Raw genomic sequence first — 24449 nt, forward strand, 5'->3', positions numbered from 1 at the left:
GCTATCTGTCAAAAGATCAGTTCACATTATAACTTATCAAAACCCAATGGCCAGGAAAAACTCAACATGGCTCTATAAGTCTGGTGGTTGTTCATTTCTACATATGCCAGGTAAACACTGGAGCCAGAACAGTGCTAAAATTACTTTTCTCCTCTTTACAGCCACTATGTGGGGGGAGCCTCCATGCTGCCTGATCACTACAATATGCAGATATTGGAACACACTAGATGAAGAGCCATGGGAGCAAGGAGACTGGGATTATCTTCTGACAGCTATCCGGTGGTCTTGATCACCACAGCTACTAACATATTAGGACCAGGGCTGTCACTACATGTGACACCAATTGGAGGACTATATCTTCTGCATATGCGGGAGATGGCCATCACTAAAAAGGGGGAATGGTCTGACGGGAAGGGGCTTCACAGCCCGATTCCCCATTTTTAACTGTTCCGGAGACCTCTGTGGTTGCAGTGCTGGCTCCTACATTGTGACATATGACAAGTGCTGCATGTAATGTTATCACCTGGCTCCTGTAAATGAGGAAGAGTTGGCACTCTGGTGCCACCCCCGGGCATGGCCTGCACCCCCTATTTACCAGTTGGGACCTTTCTCCTCCATCATTTATATTTCAGTTTTTTATAGCCCCCATCATTTTTGCTTAAAAATATGAGAATTTTACTTATGGTTTTATGTGCTAGATGTCTGCAACCTTTTTGTTACTGCAATTTACTTTAATTGCTTTTATTGTTCAACAAAATCAGGCATATCTTCAAAAATAATTAGTCCACTTTGCTTACATAGAATATTATGTAAAACCAAATCACATTTCTAGGTAATATAAACGCTTCAATTATTTCATATTTCAGTAATGTACAGCCTTTTTATGTTAATATAACATAGTGTTTTTTGTACATTTGAAGACAATGCTGCGTTTATAAATATGTTAGAGTCCATTTAGTGGGCCAAAGTGTTCAGACATTTAACAGCTTTTCTTAATCATTGTATAATTCTCCCCCAAGAATAAGTCTGATCAGTCTTTACTATGCAGATCAGGTCTTCCTGTTCAAATGTGTTTTCACATTCAGTTCACCCTAGTGACAGTCTTGTTTTCCCGATTCTTCCTCTATTTCTAATTACAGAAACTGACTTTATCTTATAAAAGCAATGGTCCCTGGGTTATATTACTCCTCTGCACATTTCTTCATTAATCATCAAATATAATTAGGCTATCTTGCAATTAACTTTGAAAGAATAATTGTGCCAGGTAATGACTCTGTGAGCACAAAGTGAAAAAAAAAAAAAGAACATTGACATGCCTGGAAACAAGCAATTCTGCCTTTTTCTGTGCAATGTGGTATTTGTTCCAATTTGCAAACAGCGGAAAAAATCTCAGAACCTTCAGCCACTATTAGTCTATGTGTCTGCATACAATCTTTAACCATACATTTTGATTTTGTCCTATATTGATGATAGGTCTCCAATGTCATTTTCTTCTAGATAGAACATCAAGAAATGCCATTACACCAGCACAGTAAGAAATGTATTTTATTATTAAAACCATTAACATACTTTAGAGATAACACCCAGGAAATCCAATATATTTTTGCGCCTGTCTGCTTTAATGATGATTTTATTTTACTCCTTAAACAGAAAATGACAACAGCCAGGGTACAAATATATATTCCATTAGCATTTATAAACAGCATGTTTAAAACTGCTTTTTGGACAATGGAGCAATATATTTGTGTACAGTGGCATAACTAGATACATGTGGGCCCCATAGCAAAAGTTTGTATGGGCCCCTATTTATCACCTATGCTGAAAAATGTATACAGCATATGATACTTTGACAGGCAAAGCGGGCCCCTCCAGCTCTGGGCCCCTTAGCAGCTGCACCGCCTGCACCTATGTTAGTTACACCCTTGTTTGTGTCACATGACAAGCCCAGGAAGCCTGCAAACCTTGTATCCTGGATATATTTTTAGGCACCAATGTCCTATTTTGTAGAGCTCATTAGTGTCATGCACACTGTTGTGGTAGGGATGAGTGTATATGACAGGTGAGTGTATGTAAAGAGATGGTTGGTTGGTTTATTGGGAGAAAAAAGAATATATATATATATATATATATATATATATATATATATATTTTCCTTCAGACATCTGAAACTGTCCCAGTGAGGGAGGTCACTATCACCCACGTAATTTTTGAAGATTAACAAGCTGGTAAAAGCATTATTTAATTATTTTCGGTACGTCCAATATCCTCCAAACCTGCTTTATTTAATATACAAAAATGATTTTTTTGCATTAGGTATAAAAATGTATAGAAATGATTTTTCACACTTGGTTCTCGTACAGATTCCTGAAATCTGCCCCATTGAGGGAGGTCATTGCTATCTACGCAAAACTGAGGAAACACACGCTGGTATAAGCGTTATAATCTTTCAATGGTATGTTTAATACCCTCCTAATTACCCTCAAGTCCATTTTTCATCAAGTCCTCTCTTTATGCAATCTAGCACTTTATTCCGTCTATTTTCTGTGCTCGTTCTCTTAAGTTACATATATATATATATATATTTAAAGACCTGATTGGTCCGCTTGTTCTTAATAATTTTTTAAAAAAATATTATTTTTTTAAATGTATGTATAAAATGTGTATGTTTTTTGTAAATATCAGTATTTAATATACCATTATTGTTATTTTTGCCACTTGCAGTACTAAACCCCTGATGAAGTCTTTTTCAAGACGAAACGCGTCGGGTTACTTTTATCTCCGAAAAGGACACTAATTCCAGATGTGATTCTGAAAAATTACTTAATAAAAGGCACACTGGTTTTATAAATACTTGTACTGTTTTGTATTTTGACAAACTGTTGGTGAAATCTCTATTTGGTGGTTAAAAAGCGCTCTCTATATCTCTATTCTTCATATATATATATATATATAGCGTGTGTGGGCGGCGGCACTCGAACAAATGACAGGACAGCAGGTAAGTATACCGACGTTTCGGGACGGTGTTGTCCCTTTATCAAGGTGCTGGTGAATAACAAATAACATACAGTGATAACTCACCTAAATACCCCTGGAACCGTTCATGCCGCCCGGCGTGGCGCCGATGGGTGCGCCACGCCGGGCGGCATGAACGGTTCCAGGGGTATTTAGGTGAGTTATCACTGTATGTTATTTGTTATTCACCAGCACCTTGATAAAGGGACAACACCGTCCCGAAACGTCGGTATACTTACCTGCTGTCCTGTCGTTTGTTCGAGTGCCGCCGCCCACACACGCTATATCACTGGCTGCTTCTGCTACCCAGCTCGGAGGGCACCGCATTATTCTCTATGTCCCTTGGTGGGACCTAACCGCACCAGAGATTGGGAGTGCCGTCTCAGGCTCATTTATATATATATATATATATATATATATACTGCAATTTGGGCCGGCACAGCCACTTATAAGATGCAAGACTTCGGCGGGCTCCAATCAGCAATATATACATCATGGAACTGCAGCACTCCAGCCTTTGTAAATGTGCAAGCAAAGTATTTTATTTAGCAACGTTTCAATAAGAATAGAATGTATTTTCCTCAGGCTCCTGAGTAAAATACATTTGCTGACTGCAATGTGCAATCTGGGAACTACATATTTAGTGACCATGAACAGTGGTTCCTCCAGGCTGCACTGCACAGTTAGTTGTGACAGCTTTGCTGAGTCTTTTTTTTTATGTCCATGACCTTGAGTTGCTGCATTCAAAGCTGGTACAATTAACATATAGTTGAACCCTAATAGAGAGATCTCATGTGTGGTGCCAACTTTTAAGGGTTAAATTTAAGGGTCTTACCAGCTAGTACAAATTCATAACCATATAGATGGGCTTATCTCCTGGGACAATTGTGTGATATCTGTTTTGAATCATTTAGATAATTTCATATCAAGAATAACATTTTGTGTTATGGTTTTCAAACCTGCTGACAGGATTGTTTGTTACGATCCGCCTCCAGCGGTCATATTCTGTTTATAGTTTATATTTTTCCCCTGGATCAGTACTCTGGGTGTTGCTGATCCACCTTGTTTGGGTTTCATGCACATCTTGGTCTTGGGTATGGCTGCCTGCTATGCCTCTGGGTATTTAGGTATCCTCCCAGCATTAAAACCCTGCCAGTTATAGTTCTGCTTAAATCTTGTCAGAGTTTTGTTTAAACCTTGTCTGAGTCGGTTAAAGTATTGCAAGATTCTTGTCATAGTCCTGAGTATTCCAGCAAGGTGTCCAATGAAATCCTGCCTGTGACAGGGAATGATTGCTGCAGTTTGAGAAACCCTGTATGAACGCAGACCCTGTCTGACAGATATAAGTGCTGGGTTTTCCACCTTCAGTATTTCAGCTGATCCCTGTTAGAGTTTAGCTGTGTGGAATATATGTCCTCTCTTATTTGGGGTTTTGCCATCCAGCTTTACACAGGTTATATATTGTTTATTATTAACATCTTCATGCATTGCTGCATTTATGCCATTAGCTAGGACATACTGTGTTTACATCCTGCTGTGTCTCTGTAGTTATACGTGTGGGTGTGTGGAATTATTTATTTACATAACATCTTCTTGCATTGTTGCATTCCTGGGAGTTCAGTGGAGGATTGCTCCCATATACTTCCACTCAACTCACTACCACTTGTTATAAAATGTACCACTGTCTGTTTGTTTGTTTTCACAGGTTTTAATCAGTAATCCTTTTGTGCATCTCTCTGTTTCGGTTGATGCATTGTATATATATGATGCATATAAAACCTGGGGGCATCAGCATTGTAGTGGGCCTAATTTATTCCTTCAGAGCGGCTGCTATAGGTGAAGTCTAGCACTCCTTGCATCCATCAACCACTGGGAGAGACAACAGAGTCAGGTGTGGTGCGTGGTCAGTCTTCTTCCATATTTGCACACGGGGGACTCCCCAGAGTCCTGACAATGATGATAGCTATGACAAATATGAGATCAGTCTTAAAATAGTGGAGATTTAACAAAACAGGTAATGTTAGATACAATGCAAAAAAATTATTGTAACTTCCAATATGGGCAAAAATTCTAATTTAATAAAGTACCCACGGGATTATCCCAAGATTAGTTTTCAGGAAAAAATGCTGAGTAAACTTCTTTAAATGTATTTCTTTCTGCCTTAGGTCTCCAAGCTTTTTCAGATCTTAATACTTTTAAAGTTTGTCGTTTTAAAGTTTGTCGTTATGATAAAACGTAAATTATATTCTGCTTCTGCGTCAATGGGTATTCATTAGGGCTCACTGACATATGTTTACACTGAAGCATTATTAGGTATTTGCCCACTACAGAAGCGATGTTTGGATAAAATATAATGTTATATATAATAATTTAATAAACAAAACATCTGTACTTAGAATTTGAGGACTTAACGGGGAAAGTCCAAGCGATAAAGACAGGAAGTTGAATGGCAAGTGTGTTGTAAATTTCTTCCATACTGTAGGTATCTATATTTGTGTACAATAATGACAAAATGGGTGAGATTTAATTGGATGAGAAAGTAAGAGATTTGCTAAGAAATCTCCAGTTTTATTAAAGAGGCAATCATTTACACGGCAAAATCAAACTGGGCTTGAAGTGTAAACGATTGCTGCTTTAAAAAAACTGGAGATTTCTTGCCAAATCTTTTACTTTCTGAATCTCTCATCCTATTAAATCTCACCCAACGAGTAAATAGAAAGCAAGAAGAGAAACACATTTTTGTACTGCACCTGCTCTTCATAGCTGACCTCCAACTGTACAGTATGTTTAATGGATCACTTTCTAAATTGGATGTAATCTCCTGAGCCATACTCATTATGTATTGCATCATAAAGTCAGGCAAGTATATATTTTCTTCATGATAAGTAAGGCCATTTGACATATTTTCCTATGACAGCTATTTTACTTTACATGGAAGAAGTAACGCCTGTACATAGGAAGATAAATTGGGTTCTCATGTACAGAACTTTAATAGAAAGGTAAATGGAAATAGATTGTTTAAACCAGGCATGTCCAAACTATGGCCCTCCAGCTGTGGTGAAACTACAAGTCCCACCATGCCTTGCCACAGTTTTGCTATTAGGGAATGCTAACTACGGCAAGGCATGCTGGGATGTGTAGTTTCACAACAGCTGGAGGGCCACAGTTTGGACATGCCAGGTTTAAACACTGTTAACACTGATTTGGAACAGGGATCTGAGGACATGCTTAAGAACTATTACTTCGGCATCTTGCCTTTTGCTTCTGTTCTTACCCAGTCTGAATCATTGTTTGTGTTTAAGAGTAATGTAGGTTAAAGTTTGTAAGAGGTAAATGCTAATTCTTTTGCAATGTCAAAAAATGTAATGGCAGATGTGAGACTTCATGATTCACAAAATGGTTCATATAAAGGTGAAACTAACTGAATTGTGCAATCATTTTTATCCAGGTGGTTGAAAATTAGTTGGTTTATTACATGCTTTCCTATTCCCTATTTTTTTTACAACATACAAACTCCATTTTATTTGTTTATTTGACAAGCAGAGGTGTAGCTAGGTGACATGGTGCTCAGATCAAGGGTATGTTTCAACACAGCCCCCCTGCAGTAATTTTTCCTTCTTATAGTACTGCCCCTTACACATTATGCCACACAAAACATAATGCCCATTACACATTATACCACACACTGTAATGCCTATTGCACATTATGCCACACACCATGATGCCTAGTAAATATTATGCCACACACAGTAATGCCACCCTCCTGCATAAAACCCTACCATCTCTTATCCTAACCTGTTTATGGTCACTTCTTCCCCTACTGTGTCACCCCTGTCTGTCTATCCCTCCCCTTTACAACGGAAGCTCTCACAAGCAGGGCCCTCTCTCCTCATGTGCCTTTCTTAAAATATATAAACCTCTGCCACCCTGATGATTGCTTCAGTGTCCTGTCCCCTGATGCAACTATCCATATTAACCATGTACTTGTCCTAAACTGTCTTGTGCTGTAATTCGTTATGTGTTGTTTTGCCCATAACTATACTCTGTAAAGCGCTGCGGAATATGTATGTGCTATATAAGAAACTGTTAATAAATAATAATAATAATAATGCCCATTATATATTACACCACAAACTGTAATGCTTATTTTACTTCATGCCACACACTGTATTGCCTATTATTTATTTATTAACAGTTGTTTATATAGCGCATTCATATTCCACAGCGCTTTACAGAGTATAGTTTTTTTAAATTGAGTATTTTTTTATTGGTTTTCCAAAATAAACAAAACTTACTAGCATAAAAGTCCAGCAGAGGCAAAATAGACACATATCAAATGAGCACATACATTGATTTGCGCATATACAGAACGACAGGATTACAACGCAGTACAGAATGTAAAGGTCATGGTTCCCCACACCCACATAAGTATAGCATAGTTGCCTGAAGGCGCCAACCAGACAACCGTTAAAACAGGATATACAAAAGCGTATTTGTGCAATGATTAGTACTGAGATGTAGTATTATGTCATGCTCAAAATGAGCTAGCAAGGAGAGTACCTCTTGCCGGAACCTCCACACCAGTTCTGATATAACTAGATCTAACAAATTAGTCCTAAGAACCCCAAAACAACCCTTCCCACAACCCCCCCAAAGGACCCAAAATAAACCTCCCCAAAAACCCCCCACCCTGTATGACCTACCCCCAACCTAGGTATACCTGGATCCCATAAGTAACCTGCCCTCACAGCTAACTACGACTAACTCTAAAAAGGGGTAAAGTAGTGGCCTGTACCCTCACTCCCATCCTCCCTCACCACACTTAACCTATCTAATCCCCCCTTCCCCCCACCCCATGTAGCGGATAACAAAACAAATGACTAGTAGGGGCAATATAAGCAGAATCTAATCAATGTGAGACCTAAAAACAACTCCTCTGAGCACTACGGATAGAACAAATAAAAAATTATTTTTATAAAATAAAGTAAGACTATGCAGTAAGCAAAGCACAAAATATAGAAATATTGGGCAGACAAAATTTAGACATTGTTTCAGATTTGGCAGACATATACCCCAATGTCATTTAGTCCGGCCAGGTGTCAACTTGTTTTATACTTGTAGGTACTGCGAATCGGGGAATCCAAATATCCCCACAGTAAGACTGTAGCTGCCAGGGCAAAAAGACTGAGGCTATTCGATCGAGTCCTGGAAACACATATGAGCAGGATAGAGAGCCAGGTGCATAGATCTGTAAGTACACAATCTCTGCTACAGCTGGATGAACATCACCTTCATCAGTCGAGTCGGGAGTAATAAAGGAGTGCTCTATTTGATGTGATAGTCCCTTAGGCTGCTGAGGCGTGGAAGTAGTGCAGATCAAGGTTGCAGGATATACAGACGGGGTCTCCATCGGATCAAGTGCATGCAGAAGTCGTTGGGTAGAGGCATTAATGGCCTCGAGTATGTGCTGCAAAGATATTGACATTGTGTATTGTAGGTTGCACCCACACCAAGTATAGTGACAAGACGGTGGTGGCTAGCACACCACCAGGTATATAGGATAGTGCCTCTGGTGAAGTCGAAAGGAAAGTGTCCAGTGCTACAGGTGGTACACAGTGAGATCCAATGGAACTGTTAGAGCACCACAAATCAATATATAGGATGTATAGTGAAGAGCACTGGCAGCAGGCTCTATCTGTAGCCTGAATAAAAAATAAAAAATAAAATAAAACTGTTTCCAGGAGGCCCGACTCAAAGCAAGTAAATGTAACACAGTACAGTTCAAAGGTGTATTAGCAGAGGCACCAGTATGCAATGCACCGCAAATAGTCTGCAACAGGATTTATTTATTATTTATTTATTTGCAGTTTCTTATATAGCGCAGCAGATTCCGTTGCGCTTTACAATAGTACAGTGATAAAACAAACTGGGTAACAGACAGACTTGGTGGTTAGAGGGCCCTGCTGCAAGCTTACAATCTATAGGGACATAGGAGGGAAACACAAGGACAGGCATCAGTAATAGCATAGCAGTCCCAACAAGTTACAAGTCCAGAAGGGAAGCGATATAATACATAAGTGCCTCAGAGGGTTATGCATGTAGAACTTAAATATGATAGGCTTGCCTGAAGAGGTGAGTTTTCAGGGAACGCTTGAAAGTTTGGAGGCTAGCGGAGAGTCTAATTGTGCATGGAAGGGCATTCCATAGGATGGGAGCAGCCCGATGAAAGTCCTGTAATAGTGAATGGGAGCTAGTGATCCGCTCAGATGAGACGCAAATCTTGTGCAGAGTGGAGTGGTCGAGATGGGAGATATTGTGTGATAAGTGCAGAGATATATGCTGGTGCAGTATGGTTAATAGCTTTATATGCAAGTAGAAGTGTTTTATATTGAATACGGTAATATACAGGCAACCAATGGAGGGACTGGCAGAGCGGATCAGCAGACGATGAGCGTCTTGCAAGGAAGATCAGCCTAGCAGCAGCATTTAAAATGGACTGCAGTGGTGAGAGTCTGTTCTTGAGAAGTCCAGTTAGGAGACTATTGCAATAATCAATGCGGGATATAATGAGTGCATGGATAAGAGATTTAGTAGTGTCTTGTGTGAGATACGGTCGTATTTTGGATATGTTTTTTAGATGCATGTAACATGATTTGGAGACAGATTGAATGTGGGGAACAAAGGACAGGTCAGAGTCGAGGGTGACCCCTAAGCAACGAGCTTGTTGGGTAGGGTAGATTGTCGAGTTGTCAACAGTGATGGAGATATCAGGATGGTAACTGTTCTTAGTTGGCGGGAATATAAGTAATTCAGTTTTGGAAATATTGAGTTTGAGTTGGCGAGAAGACATCCAAAGTGATGAACTATGGAGGAACTATGCACGGATATCAAAGTCCAGGATGTGTATCAAAAGCTGGGACAATGGACACAGCTGGGCAGGATGTCAGTAGAGGGTGGCAGCAGGAGTAAGTTTTCAGCCGGGTTCAACATCCGTCTCCCCGCCTAGAAGCCGTGCGGCAGGCCAGAGACCGCAGCTCCCCGTCTCAGAGGGCTAAGATGGCGGCGGACCGTGATCCCTCCACGCACCCCAGCGACAGGATAGAGTCTCAGCGGTGCCGCGTCCCCGCAGCTCACCGCTGGCATCACCAGACGGGCAGGAGGATCCCAGCCACAGCGCGCCCGGCTCCCGGACCACCACCTCACCCGGCAGAGAAGACTGCAGGAGGACCCGCCGAGGACCGTGATCGAAGGCTCCAAGATGGCCACCGCAGCGTGAGACGCCACAGGCCCAAACAGCCACCTCTCCCCACACGCAGCAAACAGCAGATTCTGTTGCGCTTTACAATAGTAGACAGTGATAAGACAAACTGGGCAACAACAGACAGACTTGGAGGTAGGAGGGCCGGCCCTGCTGCAAGCTTACAATCTATAGCTATATAAGAAACTGTAAATAAATAAAATAAATAAATAATAGCGTTAGGTAATTATTACAGTCTACTAGTTTGAGGAATAGTCTTGATTTACATTTAAGGCACAGTGTATACATTTGATTTACTGGATCAAATTCAATATTTCCTTGCCTGCACAGTCTATTTTTCATTTCGATATATAGAGAAAACGGGAGCACGCATCGAAACATATGTAGATCAAAAGCATCTTAAAAAACAGTCTATTTGGTTTTCAATTCGATTTTGTTATAGAAGAAAAATCGAATTAAAAACCTGTCAAAATTGAAGCATGTGCTTCGATTTAGACTAAATCCCCCAAAAATTAGTTGTTTGATCAGATGTTACTCTTTTCCCACTGAGTTAAGAACAAGTTGGCATAAGAGTGCGTGAGTATTGTTCTCATTGATTTTAAAAAAATTTGCAGCTAGAGTTCCTCATTAAACCAAAAAATTTTATTTTTCTAAATAAACATCATACTTTCGAGTCCATCTGTCCCATATGAATTTTTGAGTCTTCTTTTTTCTAATATTTCTGCAACCTGCTCCATGGTCTTTACACTTATATAGCGATTTTATATCACATGTTTCAAGAAGGTATTCTATCTTCAAAGTAATTATTTTTTTTAATTCAAACTCTGTGTGGTGTCTTTCAGATGTCCTTTTTGTTTCACTTTCACTCCTGCCAACTTGAGGTTAGCTCATACCCATGGTGTTGAATTGGATCCAATGAATACCAGAACTGTGACAATACAATAGATATACAGAAACATAGAATTTGATGGCAGATATCAACCATTAGGCCCATCCAGTCTACCCTAAACATATGTATATGAACACACTTACAAACTAAAGTTGATTTTTGTCAGGAACCATTTAGCCTTCCAATATAATGTTGGACTTTGGGAGGAACGCAGGCCCTCATTCAGGTTGGTTCGGTAAGCATCGAACATTGCAGCTTACTGAGTGCCTAAGCCGCCGCCCCGCCAAATACCCCCCCCCCTGCTGCTGAATCCCCTTGGTACCATGCGAGGGGATGTGTATGAGAAATAATTTTATGTTGCCAACCATGAAATGATCTCTCCTGCCTTCGCAAATAGAAGTCAGATGAAACTGACTTTTAGCTGTGAACCCCGAGATGAAGATGGGCAGATGGCAGAAGACCTGTGACATCAACCACCCAACCTCCAGGCCGTCTGCATACCCATGGGAACAATCAGCATTTTAATGGGTGCGCCCATAAAATGCTGGGCGTTCCCATTAGCGAGCCTGGGTATCAACTCTATATAATATAATGTTAACATTAAAATGTTAAGTATTATTAAATATGTAAGTGAATCTGGCTTTGTGATCTTTGATGATTATGTAATCTCTAACATGTGCAGTGCAAATAAATGAGAATACGTATATTTCACCACATTATAGCCATTTTTATGTTAGCTGGGGAATTTACCAATTTTAAAATTTTCTTTCACTAATTCCACAGACAGAAGGCAAATGTTTATGATCACTTCCTTAGCAAGAAATTATTTTTCTCTTCAATAACTACATGTATCATTTCCTGTGTTTCTTTTACTTAGAAATGTCATCACACATAAGTAAAGGGATTAGAAGACTGTGCTTCACAGCAAGTGTTTGAATAAAATGCATTCCTTAAGAACTATTTACCATATCATCTAGAAAACAGTTGCAACTGACTGTTAAATGTTTGTTTAATTCGAGACTATAGTTTTTGCTTTGTTGGCTTTAGTTAATTCTTCAAATAGATAAAAAAGACCCTCATTTTAAATATTATTAGCACCTTTTATTTCCTCCTTGAAGTGCTGTACTGTTTTTATTGCTGACAAGCTACATTTATGAACATGTTTATACTGGTGCTTCCAGCACATTTCCAAAATAATAAACAGATGAACTCATGGTATAATTCAAGATATATTTAAAGGACTGCTAGACATACAAAGAAAGTTGTTTATTATAACTGACATTCACACAAATGTAGTAGGTTTGCAATATACCAAAAATGGTATAGCAGAAAAGCTGTATACTTTTGACAGGAGCATTTCAACTTCATGGGGGAAATTTAATAGGATGAGAGATTCAGAAAGTGAGAGATTTGGTAAGAAATCTCCAGTTTTTTTTAAAGCGGCAATCATTTACACAGCAAAACCAGTTTGATTTTGAAGTGTAAATGATTGCTGCTTTAAAAAAAAATAACTACATTTCTTACCAAGTATCTCACTTTCTGAATCTCTCATCCTATTACAGTTGACCACATATTTGACCTAAATATTAATATGCTCTGTATCTAAGTACATAGGCAAATGCAGTATAAGGGACAGAGGAGAGCTTCTGCACCTGCCCAGTGGTAGCAGCTTCTAACAAGTTTCCTGTGTGTGTGTGAATTTCAGTCCTCCATCAGTGCAGTAGACCAGAGAGAAGCTACCAGGAAGAAGAGACAGGAGCCTTACCATGAGGTGGGAGAATGTGAGCATATTATTATGGTATATTTAACCTTTTCTTGTCCACTTATTTATATTATTTAAATGTTTGAAACATCAAATACTGTAGACCATCTATAGGGTGAGATATTAATTATTATTATTATTATAATTTTATTTATAAGGCGCCACAAGTGTTTCGCAGCGCCGTACAAAGGAACAATACAGGGAAACAAAACTTGGCATAACATTGAATAAATAACAAAAATACAGTACAAATAAAGAGCGCCACAGATCAATACACATTACAGCTTGGATATAAGTAGTGAGGACTCAATCAACATACAACTAGAGGCTTGAGGCCAATGATGGAGAGGAGTATGCAGACGAAGATGGTCACTGAGTGTTGGAGTAAAGGAGAGCTGTGAAGAGAAGTGGGCTTTGACAACAGGAGGGAAGAGGGCTATACACTGGATACAGTATCCAGTGTATAAAAAGGCCAATGTGTACATTAATGTCCGGGGATCGTTACTTGGTTCTTCTACCGCTCCCCTAGACTACAGCATTGTTCCAATGTTGCACAGAGTGTGAGATTGTGGACTGAAGTTGGAACCCCCCCCCCCTCTAGAAATCCTGTGTTTGCCACTGAAGTATATAAGTAAATGTTGCATTGGAAATATATAGAAAATAATACATACAACAAATCGTGTTGTTCTACAAAAAGGAGTCAGGACAATAGTTTCTTCAATTGCAGTGCAACATTTTTCTTCATACGTAAATGAGAAGGTCTAGCCTTGCCCTGGTGTAACCAGGTGGTCCATCTTGGATACCAAACATCAAGGGAGGAAACATTTAATGATAAATTGATTATAAAAGCTATGGGACATTGATACTGTATTATGTACAGTGTTTGTCATACAGCAGTACCTTTTAAAATGTTCAAAGTGTTCTTAGAAATATCCTTCTCCACCAAGGTGCAACTAGATGTGTAGATCCAATCTCTGCATAGCCACAGCTGATTCAAATATAATTTTTTCCTCTTCTGCACAAATGACAAATAGAAATGTACTTTCTTTGACCCTTTTATAATCTTACTCTGCAAATCGAAATGATTATCTCTGTAAAACTAGTGGCCCTAGTGCGCCTATTTTCTATTAACATTTAATGCAAACCAGCTCCTGCTTCCAGCTGATGCAAAGTTCCTCTCCCCTAACATACTGTAAACAGGAGCTCCACCAATCTATCTGCTTTCATGGAAGTCTAGGTGCATCTTTACAAAGCAAGGTGCACAGTAACAAGAAAAGGGGCTCTTGTTTTACATTTTTGCTTTTTTAAGGGGGGATTTAAGTCATTGAGGTGACTGCAAGATTGCTGTGCCAATGTTGATGGAACTATTGCTTTATGAAGTGCTTGTGCTACAACGTCATCTGGGCAGCCAAAAGCCAAAGTCTCCTTTATACCACAAGCATTAGATCCTACATGACAGTTTAGAGGAAAAAGGTGATAAGTGGAGGGCTCATATAAAGATTAGATCAATTGGGTATCACTTTTATATAAGAATACTGGGTACTTGTTTCCTAGCACGGCCACAACGATCATGATCGTGGGCATCATGAGTAAAAATCGGGGGCATCGCGGCCATCGCATGCACTAAAAAATCGGGTGCGATGGTACCGACGCGATGCCCGCGATTTCCCCATAGGGAACAATGTTAAATGACTCAATTTAGCCGCGATGCCCCTGATTTCCTATAGGAAACAATGTTAAATGGCTCAATTTACCCAAATCATCATAGGGAACAATGGTAAATGGGCCAGAAACCCCCCAAAACACCCCTGAACAGTGAAATGTCCCCCAAAAGTATTTTACGCCACCCCACGATCAACGCAAACCCGAAGCGTGGCGAGCGCAGCGAGCCCGCGAGGGGCGGCGGTACGCGTCCTCCGACCTTTTCATACCCCCACTATCCACGTCGGCGTGGAGTTGAGAATAGAATAGTGTGGCGAGCGCAGCGAGCCACCGAGCCCGAAGCGTGGCGAGCGCAGCGGATACCTGTGAAGCCCGCGAAGGGACGCGCTCGCCACGCTTCAGGCTCGGTGGCTCGCTGCGCGCCGACGTGGATAATTGGGTTTAAAAAGGTCGGAGGACGCGTACCGCCGCCCCTCGCCACGCTTCGGGTTCGCGTTGATCTTGGGGTGGCGTAAACTACTTTTGGGGGGACATTTCACTGTTCTGGGGTGTTTTGGGGGGTTTCTGGCCCATTTACCGTTGTTCCCTATGATGATTTGGTGAAATTGAGGCATTTAACATTGTTTCCTATGGGAAATCGGGCCATCGCAGGTACATTGAGCCATTTAACATTGTTTCCTATAGGAAATCGGGGGCATCGCGTCTGGACTTTTTTCAATGCATTTCAATGGGAAAATCGGGGGCATCGCGTCGGTCGCGTCGCAGACCACTAAAAATGACACCCGATGCCCGCGATTGTGGCCGTGATAGGAAACAATTACCGAATACTGATTTATTATACATTTAAATATTCAATAACACTTATTTAAAATACACACATATATAATTAATGCCTAGGCAATTGTATAATAACATACAATCACATAAAAAATAGTTTTAATGTGATTGTATATTATTATAACATTTCCTAGGCCAGTGGTTCCCAAACTTTTTTGAATCACGGCGCCCTAGAGCATCAATATATTTTCAAGGCACCCCTAGGCCAAATGCTTCTTATCGAGAAATTCAGAAACAAATATTAAATGAAGTGCATTGTGTTTATATGTCACAGTTATCTGGTGAGGGACAGGATTTGCTCCTGTTTGTCCACATATGTTATGATTGGCAGCCACAAGCACTGGTCTTGCCTGATACATTAACCATAAATAATATGAATTGATCTTGGTCCACCAACCCAAGGCAACCCTGCAAGTGTCCTGAGGCACCCCTTTTTTTCCTCTAAACTGTCATGCTGGATCTACATGAAGAGACTAGTAGTGCAATCACTATACAGGCTATAGTGTTTGCATGAGGACAGATCACTGGTATTCAGCATCCCCACTTTGAATATCATCCTGAGATTTCAGACATAGATTTCTACAGATAGATTGTAAGCTTGCGAGCAGAGCCCTCCTACATTTTGACTGTCTGTAAATACCCTGTTTTGTTGTATCACTGTCCCCTTTTTAAAGCGCAACGGCATATGCTGCGCTATATAAGAAACTGTTAATAAATAAATAAATAAATAAATAGATAGATATTACATGAATTACCAGCATACAGAGGAAGGAGATAGTTTATGTTGAATCTATAACTATACATACAGTATATATATATATATATATATATATATATAGAAAGAATAGCAGGCAGGCGGCACTCCAAGGGTTTTTAATTCGTGCAAAAAAATCTCCAACGTTTCGGGGACTAGCCCCTTTGTCAAGGTGGTACATCACCTTGACAAAGGGGCTAGTCCCCGAAACGTTGGAGATTTTTTTGCACGAATTAAAAACCCTTGGAGTGCCGCCGCCTGCCTGCTATTCTTTCTACAATACCGATCCGGAGGGCACCCAGGTACATCTTTATCAGAGTTGGAGTGCCGATCCGCCTCACCTCTCTCTCTCTCTCTCTCTATATATATATATATATATATATATATATATATATATATATACATATATATATATACACATATATACATATATGTATGTATTCATATATCTCTACATCTCTGAGAGGTAATCTATTATTGTCTGTAAAGGAAAATACTATTTCATTTTCACAGTCCCTAATGGCCATTAGTTGGGAGCAACAGTTAACCCACACTTACTAGAAGATTCCTTGACTTTCCTGAGAACAAGTACTATTCATATACAGCATTATAATATACTGTATTCTGGCCAGAGTTTAATCCAGTAACAGAAACCTTTGCTACAGTCAGCTACACTAGAAGACTTCTGAGTGTGACTTTTATCAGCTAAAGAAGACATAAAGTACAGAAGGAACTACAAACCACAACAGTTATTACTCTTCAAGTTTTAGTTCTATAAATTCTTGTATTGCATGCATATTTATATTGCATAGGTATATCAGGGAAGGGGAGTAGTTAGGAATGAGATACTAATTGCTATTTTGTTTGCATATTGGTCCATATAATAAATTGTGTGACACTGAATAAAAAGTTTAGTTTATAAAAAAGCTCAAATTCTGAGATCCGTTAAGTATTATCAGTTAATAAAATCTCTATTTTATTCATTTTTCTTACCATAGACTTGGAAACAAGTTTCATTAACACATGTTACACAACTACTGTATATACTCGAGGATAAGTCGACCCGAATATAAGCCGAGGCACCTAATTTAACAACAAAAAACTGGGAAAACGTATTAACTCCAGCGGGACCCTCACTCGACTATAAGCTGAGGGGCGTTTTTTTCAGCATAAAAAATGTTCTGAAAAAGTAGGCTTATACTCGAGTATATATGGTAATTCACAACACAAATCATGGTACAATTCGCATGGACATTAATTACAAAAATTTTCTTTGGTATTTTATTAAGCTGGAATGCTGCTGAGTTATATTTTCTTAGCTGTAAAATTTGTAAATGGTTATCACAAATTACAATAACCTGCATGTACTACATATCACAGCAAAAACATTTTAGAGTTTACTAAAAAACAGTTAACAATCCTATTAAATAATAAAGGCAATTTACAAATAACCAAAGTAAGATTGCATCACCTATGGGGCCCCATTTACACCTATTTTGCAGCTCACCTTGAAGTACTCAACTTTAATCCTTATCCAGGTGACCAAGCTCAGAGTCTCATGCTAAGTATGGACATTGTGTAGGACTAGGCGGCGGCCTAGTTTTTCTTTCTTTGTATTGAAATATGATGCAGTTCATCACCCAATCAGCAGCTACTATGTAAATTTCTTCAGGTAACTTTCTCAGTCAAAGTATCTACTTCTAGCTGATAATTATTTCACTCCTTTTGGATAATGTAACTATGAATGATGGCTCTGCACTGGAAACCTCAGCTGACATAGCTGAAGCAAATCCTAACTGTAGCTAGTACATGAAGTTCAGGGTTACACAGGAAAGGACCCTTGTTCTGAGTATATTTATTGCTTGTGTCACTTTCTTGGGCCTGCTTTCATTAGTCTTGCCATTGATGTGTAGTGTAAGGGGTTTTAGTTATACCTCTGTTGTGACTGTCCTGATACCCAACTGAAAGCAGCTGTCCTGGCTTCTTGCCTTTTTTGGAGGCCTCAGCTTGCATCAGTCAGTAACAACTTTCTGGGGATGAAGGGGTTGCTTTGAAGGTTACTGACACTATACCACTCCACACAACTTACACACCAAAGTCAGATGAATATGGCAACATTGCTGGCGACTAGTTACCCGAGGGTTAGCTAGTCTTTTACAGCAGGGCTCATAGACATAGGGCAGCCCTTCCTCCATTTTTGTTACCTCAGAGTACTCTCTAACTGCCACTGGTCATGTGACCTGCTCCTGCCTGCTTGTGCAGCTGCTGAGGCTGCTGGGATTTTTCCACCTGGGTAATCATGTATACTACAGCACACTGCACAGTGCTATTCATAACACATTGCATATTGGGGTATTACAATTGTAACAATAAAAGTTATTATACTTTCCAGTCAGTTAACTTTCATGCCAGTGGCTCTCGGTGAACTGGAAAAGAATAAAACAGGTACATTAGGTTGTAGAATTGAGAATATAATATATAGTCATTAGTCAGTCACTAGTCAACTTGTTTATGAATAATATTTCTATCGGGCTTACCTAAGCAAGCCCGTTATGCATCATAACTTGGGTGGAGGCACTAAGTACATTATTACGCCTTTTCAACTTGTACGTGTAACCAAGTTGGAAGGGGTTACAGGAGCTACATGTGTATTAGACTAAAGCACCTGGATCCTTTAATCAGGCCCTGTGCTGTCCTGCAAGTTTAACATTTCAGCTTTTTAGAGAAGCACACAGCAGTACAATTTTAGAAAAATGAAGAATATCAAATTTAATTTAAGAACAGTTAAGCCACATTTTTTGCAAATCTCCAATCTTAATGGACTTTTGCATAGTAAGGAGCTGATACAACATTGATCATGGTAATGTTTGTCTTCACATGTATGATGCATGCAGGTACCTTGCACAAGTGAATATGTCACCAGTAAACATGGCCGTTATTCTATTTGGCTCACTGCCTTCTTTGTAAGCGTTGGTTGATTAATATTTGAAATTGAAAAAAATGTTGCAGATGCAAAATTCCATGATTCACACAATGGTTCATATAAAGGTAAAACTAACTGAATTGTGCAACAGTTTTGAACTAGATGATAAGACATGTTAAAGTTGGTCTATTACATGTTTAGTGTTCTCTTTGTCATATACCAACTATATTTACCAATTAGCAAATTCTATGCAGTCATATTGGTGACATGATTGCTTTATTACTGTCTTTTTAGTAGTTTCAAAGTTGTCATCTTTTTTCTGCCTTTTTGTCCCTCCCCCCCCCCCCCCAAAAAAAAAAAGAAAACCATCATAATATTGACACCGAGAAAGAATAGTCAGATAGACTTGGATCGTAATTGATTTATAGTATAGTTCAAATATCTACAAAATGGTCTGCATCTTCTCACTGAAGGGGCTAAGTGAATCTACTTGTAGTGGAAGCTTTCTTTTTTTAAGGAAGGAAAAAGGCTCCATGATTTCTCATGGTTAGGATGGAACAGCAAAAGTCCTTTTTTTGGCACAGGTTCTAATAACAATAAGAACCATATAGCCAATTTTTGCGGGTACTACGTATTGTTAGTGACCCAGCGGAGGCACACAAAGAATTGGGGACTATGTTCCAAAAATTTAAGGACAGGGGATACAAACACAACATACTACAACAACAATACGATAAGGCTGTGGCTAAAAATAGAACCGACCTCTTGAAACCTAAAAATCAATCTAAACAGCAGGCTGAAAAACTAGTCTGGGTAAATAAGTTTTCCCATCAAACTCCCAGTAATGTTCAAACAGCCAAAAAACTATGGCCCCTCATTGAGAGTGACCCATCATTGGGACTAAACGGTAAAAAACTCATGCCTGCTTATAAAAGAGGACAAAATCTCAAGGACCACCTAGTTAAGACCGACATTACCAACCTTGGTAAGAAAACTAAAACCACTTTCCTTACCAGAACCAAAAAAGGATGCTATAGGTGCCCAAATTGCACCACCTGTAGCTACATGCAGACAGGAACAACAGTCAGCCATCCATATTCTGGTAAACGGTTTCCTATTAGACACTATTTATCCTGTACATCAAATTTTGTCATATACATTATTTTTTGCCCCTGCTCCTTGATTTATGTCGGCAAGACCGAACGACAATTCAAGGAGAGAATGGCCTTGCACCGCTCGGCCATCCGGGCGGCATTGCAAAAAGGCACGAGTGAGCAACCTGTTGCACGCCATTTTGCACAGGCCAAACATTCATTGGCCTCTGTAAGATATATGATTATTGATCAGGTCCCGCCACCTCTACGAGGGGGTGACCGGGGTAGAAAATTACTCCAACTTGAATCAAGATGGATATACAAGTTGGATTCATTGGCTCCCAAGGGGCTCAACGAACAGTTGGGCCTCCGATGTTTCTTATTAATACCAGTTGTGGGTGATAGTGGGACAGTGCGTTGACATTGTACAATGTATTGGGACAACCACAAATGCTTATATATATATATGTACTGAGGTCCAATTATAATGTTGCATTCTGGAGCTAAGAATTATATATAGATAATACTCCATATGCCCTATCGCTTACTTGTGGGCAAAGCTTGTTGTTTTTTTAGAATTATTAATGACGGAACCAGCAGAGCAAAAACTTTTTTTCTTATATAAAAAAACTTTTTTACTTGTATAAAGAAAAAAAATTTTCTTATATAAAAAAAAATTTTTCTTTAAAAAAAACTTTTTTCTTATATCCGATTATAGAGATATACACATAATGTTTGTGTCTATTCATACGCACAAATTTTTCCACTTTATGATGTCCATTTAACACAAATTTTAGACACCATCGGCACTTAATGTACTGATGTTTTAATAACCATCTATAGAATGAGCACTGTTTTAGAGCTGTATATGTATTTATGTCCCGCAAAATGTCGTTTATCATTTTTTCACTTTGATTTGTGTCAGTTTTTCCACATTTGCAGTGTTAGTTTCAGCGGGCACAGATATTTCCTTTTTTCAATCATATATACACATATTTTTATACATATATGTTTCCCAATATTATCCAGTCCACCCCTTGCTGTTCGTTATGGTTATTTGTTTTCCCTTCTTTTCACATAGAACATCTAGCATCGCGTTGCCATGGCAACCGTCTTACTCACAGTGACGTCACTAACAGGCGCCGAGATCGCGCGCCCGGAAGTGCCCGCTGCTGCTGCACGCCAGTGTGGATCTGCTGCACATATAAGGTGAGTGTATTCGCTTTGTTTTCATGTAAGCTGTTTTGAAAAAAGCCGTGATAAAGGCTGAAACGTTAACCACAGAGCTGGCCGTTGTGTGAGTTATTTCCAGTCCCCAGTGCCGCAGACGAATGCACTTGTTTATATTTGGTCCGGTGCGCTGGACCTTGCTGAAGGCACGGGGCTTATATCAGTAAGGAGCTGAGTGCCGACTACCCGTACATTTATATATATATATATATATATATATATATATATATATATATATATATATACAGCATATATATATATATATATATATATATATATATATATATATGAAAAAGACATGAAGAAGATCAACGTGTGTTTCTCAAGGTTTTGGTTGCTTGTGTCAACATAGGTCGACATGGACAGCGTATAAGTGTACCGCGTGTCGTCGCATGGCCTGCTGTGCTCGGCACACTATTATATTCTCCCTCTATGCCCAATGGGATTGTAAAGTATGAACAAGTTGGTTTTAAAAAAAAAACAAGAAAAACTCATGTAGACCCTGTTCCAATGTCAACCTTTTGACCGTCCTCCTAATGCATGTCGACCTTTTTTCACGTGTTGACCTTTGACTGTTGACCAATAGTGGTCGACCTTTTGTGTGTCAACCTAGACATTGTTAACCTAATGACCGCAAATCGATCTCACTGATTGAATGAAATATTTGGACAAATGCTGATATCCACCAAAGCAAGGACAAGTCTTCTGGTGTCCTCTAACAAATAAGCACCTTTCATTATGAACCTGTACTAATCATATACATATCACCTCCTTCAAATTGAAAACTCGTTTTTGTGGTGGCATCAGGGAGCTGCTTATCATGAAGCCGTAATGAAAGCCCCCTGCGCTTTGAAGCCATGCAAATTTAGCTTTTTGAGTAGAAAAGTATAACAATAGTGACTGACAATTGTAGCAGCCATAGCTTGTAACTCGCAGTGTTCGGCAACTTTTGTATCAGGATCTTTCATGCAGCAATTCACACAGGTCTCTAACAGACAGCATAATAGTGCAAAGTGCTGGCTCTTCTATGCAATTTTCACAGCTATTGTAGCTGGAAAATGTAGCTAACAAGTTCCATAGGACTACATCCAATGTCAGAGGTAAATTCTTCTTTCTAAATGCTATCTCCTGTAAGCAATAGCACTGTGTAATTAGATGCTGGGCTACATAAATAATCAGTATGAACCTGTATACCATGGTTATGTTTATGTGCATAATCATCGTGGTGCTGAAATTATTTAGCTACAATTTTTTCAAGTTTAATTGAGCTGGAGTCATCCAGGACAGGAGCCAGCACTATAGAAGTCTTGACCTTGCAATATCGGCAAATGGTCTTGTTTTAGGCTATTGCAATTGCATATGAGGATTTATGACTGTTACATTTAGCAAATTATACTTTTGTTTCTTTAATGCAAAAAGTACAAAAAAAGAAATCCAAAATTTCAGAAACATACTGCATTTTCATAAAAACAATAACAACAACAACAGAATAGAAAATAATCACACACACACACACACACACACACACACACACACACACACAGAAACAGTATGCTAGCTCTATATAAATAAAAACAATATAAATATGACATATTCATAATTAAAAATGATGTCACTCTTGCAACTAGAACTAATTAAAAGAATGTGTACTTGTGTATTTGCCGGGCGCCCAATTAGCATACGTACGCTGGCGTACTGAAATCGCATTTTCCAGCAGCACCATTTGCTGCCACTGACAAAAAATTGTATAAATGGCTACCCAATGCGCCTCAGCATGAAGGAGTGCTAGTGGCGCTGCCATATTAAATTGTGCCGTAAGAAGGTGAACCTTCATAAGGCACATTGGTTCCCGGGTTGCCGTTTACCTTTTTTGGCACTTATAAGGTTTATTTATTCATGGGCGGAGGAGCTCACAACTTTCTCTTTCTTTGAGCATCAACTTAACTTGTCCACTAAAACAGCGGTCCAGTATAATAATCTTATGTGTGAGGCCTGCACTGTGGACCTGATGACGCAGCCCCAATGCAAAATTGGTGGTCCGGGGAAAATCGTAGAAGTCGACGAGAGCCTCTTTGTACAGAGGAAGAGCCATGTGGGACGGATGCTGCCTCAGCAGTGGATATTCGGAGGCATTTGCAGAGAGACTGGTGAGTGCTTTGTGACACATGTACAAAGACGTGACGCCAGTACCCTGATGGCTGCCATAAACCAAAGCATTGAACCGGGGACGACCATCTACTCCGATTGCTGGCGTGCCTATAATATGGAGCAGCTAAAGCAGGCAGGGTACCACCATGCTCGGGTGAGCCACCGGTTCATTTTCGTAGATCCGGAGACAGGGGTTCACACAAAAAACATTGAACGGCTGTGGGGATCCTGTAAATGGCGCAACAAACGTCAAAGAGGCACTGTGTGCCAGAATCTCGAATCCTACCTGCAGGAATGTATCTGGTGAAAGATTGTAGGCGCAAAAACGATTTTGAGCGTATTCTTTATGCCCTTTCACTTCTACCAAAGGCTGATGCAGAATCAGAAGAATGACTGCTTTATTATTTTCTTTTGTCATGATAAATTGATATTATTGTTATTTGTTAATGTGATCATTTCTCCTTTATTATTAACTAAAATCCAGTTAACAGTTAACACTTGTCATCATTACTGTCTCAGATCTATGATATGGTAGGTGTGAATGTGTTCCTGAAACACCCCCACTATCCACGTCACCCCGAAGCGTAGCGAGGCGATGCGTTACGCGTCCTCCCAACCTTTTCATACCCCCACCATCCATGTCGGCATGGAGTTGATTTTATAAAGTGTGGCGAGCGCAACGAGCCACGGAGCCCAAGCGTGGCGAGTGCAGTGAGCCTCGCGAGGAGACGCCACACTTTATAAAATCAACTCCACGCCGATGTGGATGGTGGGAGTATGAAAAGGTTGGGAGGACGCGTAACACGTCCGATCGCCACGCTTCGGGGTGACGTGGATATTGGGGGTGTGCTATGTCCCATTACATCACATAGACATGTAC

The sequence above is a fragment of the Crinia signifera genome, chromosome 4, assembly GCF_055691185.1.
Source record: "Crinia signifera chromosome 4, ASM5569118v1, whole genome shotgun sequence".
Taxonomy (NCBI): domain Eukaryota; kingdom Metazoa; phylum Chordata; class Amphibia; order Anura; family Myobatrachidae; genus Crinia; species Crinia signifera.